At 36.8% G+C, this 8,933-nt stretch overlaps 1 long non-coding RNA gene across 1 annotated transcript; it reads right to left on the bottom strand.

Annotated features, from left to right (window-relative positions):
- Nucleotides 1-5,361: 5,361 nt before the first annotated feature.
- LOC129434118 (uncharacterized) lies at nt 5,362-7,016 on the bottom strand. The gene is made up of 3 exons (XR_008640583.2): nt 6,696-7,016; nt 6,281-6,483; nt 5,362-5,978 (listed from the first exon to the last, which is right to left on the bottom strand). It is a non-coding gene; the product is annotated as an uncharacterized lncRNA (long non-coding RNA).
- Nucleotides 7,017-8,933: the final 1,917 nt, after the last annotated feature.

Genomic DNA, 8,933 nt, shown 5'->3' with positions numbered 1-8,933 from the left:
AACGGCAGCGATGGCTCAATAAATCTACCTGTGACGTTAATGTCTCTCTCATCGTGATTTCTCACAGAAGGTACTTCATCATGATGGGTAACAGTCTCACATACGCACTGTAAGCTTTGATAATTGTGAAATGAGCTTTATGATTATGCTGTAGGTTCACCTGAGGCATGCACGTCGAGGATTCGGCCGGTGAACGTATTACTCGCACGCCGCTCGCAGCTACGGAAACTCAGAAGTGGAAATTTTATTTCAGACAGCATGAGGAGATGATGTGGGTGGTTTTCAAAAAAGTTTGATTGATGCAAATTTGGTTGACTGAAATTGAAGTCCCTTAGCATTTTAAATTACAAAGTCCATATGAACACAAAAAATTTAAACTCAAAAATTAAAAGTGTCATTTTCCAGCCTAGACAGATAATGGGAAACTAAAATATTACATATACTCAAATTTTCTTTAATAGTTCAAACATTTTAAAGTCATCATTTTTTAAAAATCATTTACTCACCATCATGTTGTCCTAAACCTGTATGAGTTTCTTTATTTTTTTGAACACAAAAGAAGATATTTTAATAAATGATGGTAACCACCCAGCTAAAAAAACCAATAGACACCATCACAGAAATTCTATTGGTTTTATTGGTTTTACTGGGAATTTTATTGGTTCTAATGGAATATGGCCCAAAACACACTACAGTGTAGTGGTTTTAATGGTAAAAGCTAATGGTTCCTATTGGTATTTTAATGGAAACCTCTTCAACGTGGTTGGATAAAATACAAACAAACCCAACCTCTGGTTCAAATTAACCTAGAAAATGTCCATATTTGAAACAACCCGCCATAGATTAATGTAAACACAACAGTTGGGCTTATCCACATTTTATCCAACCATATGTTGCAACAACCCAGCATTTTATTGAGAGTGAAGGTGAAATGCGACAAAACAATGTCCATGCTGCCAAAAATAGACCCTAATATGCCAAGAAGTGTTTTCAGTGTCACCAAATCAAATGTTCTGTCAAAGGCTGCTGGGTAAAACACAAGCTGTGCAACGTGTCCAATCTGATGTCCAAGACCCTGACCACAAACCATACGCAATGCTTTCATAACAGCCATGCTCAAGCCGCAGGAGTAGATTTACGATAGCCGTATCTGGTGCGACATCAATGCTCTGAAGGTATGTCACGGCCGGGTTGCGGTACGAGCGTCAGCTCGGTGGTATAAGGATTATTAGTTTGTATTTATGACCACACTCTCTAGACAAACACATCACCTAAACATACAAATCCATATCTCACACGATCACATACGCAAGATATGCACTGCGGTGAGAACTGTACATGATACGCCCATAAATTATGTCAGAGAGATGAGATGGATCGAATCATTTATCTGCCAAATGCGAGGAAGGTGCAGACAGGGAAGAGAAAATTGAGTGTTAGATGTATGTGTGTGTGTGTAAAAGAAAAAAGAAAAAAGCAGCAGTTCAGTGACAATGAAATATAACTTCTGTCAGCCACTAACTAAAAGGAGACGAGAACATCAGACCTGGTGTTGTGTTTTACGGGTCCATCAGATCAGACCAAACATCATTAGCCAGGAAACTCTGACAATATAAGCTATACATTCACTATTCTCAGGAAAAAAATATCATTTGTGTGTTTTGAGTATGTAGCACGTTATGATATTGCTAATATTACTGATATATATATATATTTCTTTGAGGGTGCTCGATGCGAAGTTCGTCACAACATGTATGTAGCCCGTCATGTTTGTGGTTCGTAATTTAAAATATGTGTTCTGCATGTCGAGAGATCCTATGTACATCACATGTTTTGTCAAAATGAGTGCCTCGTGCCGACGCGTCTAAAGGGTTTATGATAAAAGAGATGCTCGCGTTTGTCAGATACTCGCATAATCTCATGCAAATTCAAAGTTTACTGTTAAGGGAGTGTCTTGCGTGTATTTTGTGAACGTAAGCGTTTCTTTTATCATAAACACATCACCTAAACATATGTATCTCTCTCAAGGGTTTTTCTCCTCCTAGGAGTTTTCCCACAGGGTTTTTCTCCTAGGGGGTTTTTTCATCCCATGGAGAGTCAGCCAACATTGATTTAACTTAGCACTTTCCTGTATACGTTACATTATTACTACGCTCGCTTGTACGGTTTATTCTTAGCCGCTGTATTCTGCTTCTTATATTATCTATCGATTTATGTTTTCCCCTACATCTATTCATGTAAAGCTGCTCTGAAACAATTAACAATTGTTAAAAAGCGCTATATAAATAAAATTGAATTGAATAAACAGTTTTGACGTGTGTGCAGCAGGCACTTATTTTGACAAAACACGTGATGCACATGGTTCACATGACGCAACAAACACATACTTTAAAAACACGGGCAATACACATGACACTCCGAACACTTATTTTGAATTTGCGCCCCTCGGATGAGCAGTCACGAGCCGCCACCCAGCCTGGTTTTAGAAGCGTACTGGTCACTGGTCAGGCTGAAAGACCAGCTAAACCACCAAACCAGCTTACAGTTTGAGTCTGGTTGCATAAACATAGGCAGTAAGTAGCAAAACTGTAGTAGCAATTAGTTAAGGCTAATCAAAAAATAATTTTTTAGACTGAAATGAGATTTTGAAACAATAGTTATTATCAGTTTTAATTGTAGACTAACTTGTAACTCCGGTTTCCTCACACAGGTCAAAAAACACGCAGGTTAGGCAAATTGGAGATGCCACCTCGTTCCTCCTCCAACCTGTGTCTGGATTAACTTGTCTGAATAAACTTGTGTATGAATTAATCAGTTGGCGCCATGAATATAGCCATAGATGCTGGAATGGGGAGTCTGCTGACATTGGATTAACTTAGCACCCTCTTACATAGGTTACATTTTTACTACGCTCAGTAGTATTGTTAATCTTAACAGCTGTATTGTGCTGTTTATGTGATAAGATTTTTCTGTGTTTTTTCCTGCATCTACTATCTTTGAAACAATTAAACAATTGTGAAAAGCGCTTTATAAATAAAATTGAATTGAATAAGAAAGAAAGACTAACTTGTAAGACTTGTCTAAACAGTTTATAAAACTGGCCACTGGTCAGCTTTGCTATGCTGGCTGGCTAGTCTTACTTAGTTTAAGATGGAAGTCACTGGTTTAAACTGCTACTCTTGGTTAAACTGCTGATTTAAACTGGTGGTGAAACTGGTGTTCATCTGGTGCCTGAGACCAGCTTGGCCATATAAAAAGTTTCCAAAACCACCAAGAAGAGTTTGCAAAACCAGGTAAATCAGTCAAAACCAAGCTGGGAGACGGCTTTTAGCTCCTGTTTATTTCAGCAGGGCTGTCATTATTATCCTCTGTTATGACAGTATCTGCAATGTTCTCCATAAACATTGTAGATAATGATGGAGGATAATAATGAAGCTGACATGCGGCCCTCATGCTTTGGTCCTGAGATGGAAATGTATAGAACAGAATTCGCATCAATGCATGATTTCTTGAGAACGCCCATCTACACATTACCCATCGTGTCAAGTGTTTCTCATGGATGAATGTAATAATTCATGTAACACAATTCTGCAGTTTTTTATGATATCGCAATGGACAGTAACTTTAGAGATTACATACACAATGCTGAGGTTTTAGTTTTTCCTTATTGAACCACTTTCCAAGAGCACAAACAACTGCTATTACAGTAATAGAAAGAACTTACCGCCACAACAATCTTGAAGGCAATTCCACAATTGAATCTGTGGTGCTAAGTTTTTAAAAAAAATTATTCAATTTAAGCAAACACGTCAGTTCAGTTTTGTTCATATACTGTAGTGCTTTTCCCAGACCAAACTGATTCAAAGCAGCTTTACAACAAAATCATCAAAACAAGTGTAGAATGTGTAGTGAAGAGAAAATCGCTGGGAGAAAATATGTACATACTGTATAAACAGTGTTTTTCTGTACTGACACCTGATAAAACCTGATGTAATGCATAATTGTATCACTTTAAACTCATCTTCGAGCAGTATAATAACAGCATATGAATGTTTTTTTGTTAATTTTAACAGACCATGCAATATCGTAAAATATATGTAAGGAATAATTATTTCTTAGAATTAGACATTGCTCAGGTGGTTATTTTATTATACCATGGGCCTGAATGCTTTATTCTGATTGGTTAAAAAACCACCAAGATTATTTTCTGTAAAACGCACACCTAACCTGTCAAATGTCTTAACATAACCACCAGAGAATTTTTTGTGGTAACCGTGGTATAAGCAAAATAATTGACTCCTAATAAATAATTGGTCTTTGAATTATTTGAAAATGCATTCTACACTTCGCATGTTGCCACACTACCACATTTGGTGTGCATTATTTTCTAATGATTTAACGGCCCGTCGTCAATTATTCCTTACACATGTGACAAGAAATCGAAAAATAATGCATACCTATGGAACATTTCTCAGCCAATCAGAATAAAACATTCATCAACCCTGTGGTATAAGCTACCGTAAGACTATAAGTCGCACCAGGGACGTGCACAGACATTTTGAGGGGCAGGGGCTCAAGTGAAATAAAGGGCACTTCTCATCATTATGTATATTTTTTTTCTTTTTTTTTAAACAAAAAGTATATATATTAACACAATTCTGACTTCCTTTTTAAAAAAAATATTTTAAAAGTTCAAAAAAGTTCAAACTCACGCAATAGCAGGGTTTCAGTCACGTGATTTTGATGACGCGCGAGGGCGGGTCTGAGGGCAGATGGAGGGCAGGAAGTAAAAATCTGAATACGTCTAATGGAGGGAACCGTTGCAGAGAGTCCGTATTGTACAGAATTAGATCCAGTTTCAAGACATAGATACAAGGAGTTTATTAACATATGTTAGACGTGACCCTTACCTCATGAAGATGAGTGAGTTTTCGGTAGAACTGAAAGATTTACCGACAGTCAAGGCTGTTGACATCACCGATTATCAACGACATCGTATCGATGGGGATAATGTCACCAAAGTCTTGACAACTACTGTAATGGAATTTTTGTTGAAAGTATTTTTTTTGCCAGATCTTAAACTTTGGGATGGTGTGTGATTCCTAAAGTTGAATGTTTTTTTAGAAACTGTATACTTCCAGAAATACCGCGACAGCAAGTTACAAACTTACATGTGTAATGTGATGAAAGGATATGAACTCCAAGCACTCTTTAAAGTAGGCTGTGTAATATATTTCTGTTATATCAATAGTGTCGTATGAGACAAGATGACATTTTGAATATTGTTGTGATTAAATGCCATTGGTTTATTTACAAGATTTTTTAAACAATATTGTTATACTAACTACAAGAACATGGTGTGCAATAATACATTGGCATCCATTTCATTTCATATAATACATATTGCCAGTACAATTAGATTAGGGGATAAAAATATTACATTTGAAAACACATGATGTGACTGATGACCCTCCCTCCTCATTACTCTAATGTGATGACAGACTCCAAAAGATTAGACAAGACACAGCAAATAACAGGCATTTATAAATCTTCAAGCTAAATCTTTCAGCCAGGACTAGGCCTTAGTTTAATTATGAAATATAACTAGTTTTAACAAACATGCCTTACTAAAAACATTACTTGTGTGCATTTTAAAGCAAAACAAAGGGCACTGATGTGTTTTAAGATGTCAGTGAAGGTCGTTTTCAATTTGGACAGCTCTTACATTTATTTAGCAAACTAAAATGAACTATTCAAATTTAGACAGCACAGACATAGGACCACATGTGATGTAGGGTTTGCACAGCTAAAAAATCTGAATTAAAACTAAGAAGTTGGGGAGCCCTGTCTAGAACTTTGTCATCTTAGTGGTTTGGTCCAAAGATCTCTCAGTTCTGTTGTGTTATGTCTCAGAACATGCTTCATCTTCTCAATGTCATCCATCATCAGCTCAGTCTGGCATCCGGCATCTGCATAGCCTGCAATATAGCAGTGGGGAGCATAATTAGTTACAGGTGAAACTTGAGAAATAAGAATATTGTGCAAAAGTTAACTTATTTCAGTAATTCAACTTATAGGTGAAACCTTTTTACAATATTTTAATTTTTCGAGTATCACCTGAAATTCATGAATGAATTATGTGAATTTTTGTGGAGTTGGTTGACAACCTTTTTACAAACATTCAAGTTCTCTGGTCCAATTACACAGGGTGAGTTTCTGACAATCACATTTGTAACATTGAATAATAATGCTAGTTACACATCTTAGTACAATAATTTACCTTGATCATTTAATGTCCCATTCCCACTGATGCCCTCTGATTGTGAGTAGTTGTCAGCTGGCTGCTTCGGTTCGGAGCTCTCGGCTGTCTGCGTCAGATCCAGGCTCTCAGCTGTCTATTGGAGATCCAATAGCCTCTGTACATTCCGACCGTGTTTGTTGGTATTTCTTAAACATCTTCATCTGCTCTCGTGGCAGACATGCCTATGATTTGAGTTTAGTTTTTGGTAAGTTAAACGAGGTTGAATGTCGGAGCCCATTAGCGTCACACAAAGCACTAGGGCAGCTTAAAATGTAGAAATGAGGTCCATTAGACTACCGGTTACTTAATAATCATTACTACGTAAATGAGCATTTAACGTCAACCTAATGTTATATAAACACAGTCACAAAAACCAAGTTATATATCAACATACCTCCGACCAAGTGATCGCTGCGGGCATTAGCAGAGTTTGCTCCTCCCGGCGGCAGACGTACGCTTAAAATCCACTTTTTTCCGTCGTTGTTTTGTGAGATTTTTACATTTTTCACCTTTATGAACGACAATCTTTGGAACTCTATAAACCCCCTTTCCTTTTTCTCGGTTAGAACGATTGGAACAGCCGTAAATTACACAAAACATAGGCATTTTAACATACGGCAGATGAAGCTACTTCACTTCCTGCCCTCCATCTGAGTTTCGCGCTTTCGCGAAGCAGCAATGTGACGTCACGTGAAACCAACCTATTGTTTAATTTTCAAAAGATGTCTACAAAATAATCAGTTGTTCACACAGACACAATGGTCTCCTTAGTAGTCTAGGTTTATAGAGCAGCAAAGGAAGCAATTACACAATGTGCATGTTTTGAAAACATTAAATTACACATTAATTACAAATTTGTTAAAATGCTAAAAACAAAGTTGTGACTGCTGAGTTAGCGCTACATGCCAATAAATGCTATATCATATGCTAGCGTTTAGCTGATTAGTTGTTACTCAAAATGTATTTTTGTCTGATAAGGGCTCAAAATATAAGGTCTGTTTACTAATGTGAGCTTCTGGCATGAGCCTCAGAGCAGAGCAATCAGTGCAGAGCTCAACATTATTATTCATGACTCTTTCAAATAGGGCAAAAATAGACCATTTAATTAAAATGACACATTCTAGGGTTGTAAATAGACATGTAAAAACGTTTCTGGATAATTTTTGCACTTAATAAAGCAACATACCTTCTATGTAATTGTCAAAGAACAATTTAACATATTATGAAAACACATCCTATTGCACCTTTAATCTTAGGTTTCATATTTATTAGGGTTACACATGTCAGAAACAGCAAATATAGATTAGGCCTATTTTATTTGTATTTTATATTTTACTTTTTTGTGATGTCAGTGAAAATTTAGACTGGGCAAGTAAAATACTGAACCATCAGATTTCTTCCCAATCTAACTACATCACTCCAGTATACTACATTTTACTTATTTAACAGCCATTACAAAAAACGCAAACAAAAAAGCTTACTACTGCAGTTAGCAATTATTTTATTGTTTGTGCTTTATTATTATATGAGCAGTCTGTTTAAACTACATACACTACACTGTTACAAGTTTGCAACTCTTCAGGTTAATATGGGATTGCCATTTGCCATGGAAAACAATGTCCCTGAATCGGTATGTGTAAAAACGTGTCCCATATTGCATAAAACTGTTAATATAAGAATGCTTTCCTCACACACTTACCGGTAGCTGCCTGCATAATCATGAACTCACGGGCTGAGCTTTGGCGCTTAAAGCGCGCGAATGATGCAGCACGAGGTTAGACAAACCAATCAAAAGCGAAGTAAGTTAGAGAGGCGGGACTAAGGAAAGGTAAAGCCAATCATATTAGCGATTTGAATTTTGGAGGCGGGACTCATCTGTTAACCGTTTGTGTGCCACAAATAGCGCTATTTTTCTTTATATAAGAGTTTAAATCTCATTTAAATGATTTCTGAATAAATTCATGTTAAATTAAATAAGCAACAAGTAAAAAACACAAGAAACAGACAGACATAAGTTGTTATATGAATAAAAAAATTTTTTTTTAAAAGCACCCCAGAAAAAAGGGCACTTTCTCTCCAGGAATAAAAAGGGCAGGTGCTCAAGCCCCCTTTGATGTCTATGTGTGCACGTGCCTGAGTCGCACCAATCAAAAATGCGTCAGTCAGACAAAATAACATATATAAGTTATTCAACTAAACAATAGCAGACAGAACAGCAGACTGAATAGATGTCTGTACGTTAAAGTAATATTATCAGTTATTTACACGACACACAATAGCATACAGAACTTACCTGGAAGGTTGAAGAGCATAAATTAACCGAACAAGCCACCGAGCATCAAGTTCGCGGCCTCGTCATTCAACATCACTGAATCCATTGAATTACACAAATACAGAAGCAGCATATGGCGGACTCTCGCGGCTGTAGACGGTAATGGTATCTCTTGCCTTATAAATGTCAAAATTTATTCATACTGACTTACAAGGCGCTCCTGAGAATAAGACGCAGCACCAGCCAAAATATGAAAAAAAGTGACTTTGAGTTCGGAAAATACGGTATATTAACTCTTTCCCTGCCATTGACAAGTTATCTCGTCAATTAAGAGAAAACCAATGACGCTTTCCTGACAAG

The sequence above is a fragment of the Misgurnus anguillicaudatus genome, chromosome 16 (assembly GCF_027580225.2).
Source record: "Misgurnus anguillicaudatus chromosome 16, ASM2758022v2, whole genome shotgun sequence".
NCBI lineage: Eukaryota > Metazoa > Chordata > Actinopteri > Cypriniformes > Cobitidae > Misgurnus > Misgurnus anguillicaudatus.
This window is presented reverse-complemented; position numbering and strand designations above follow the sequence as displayed.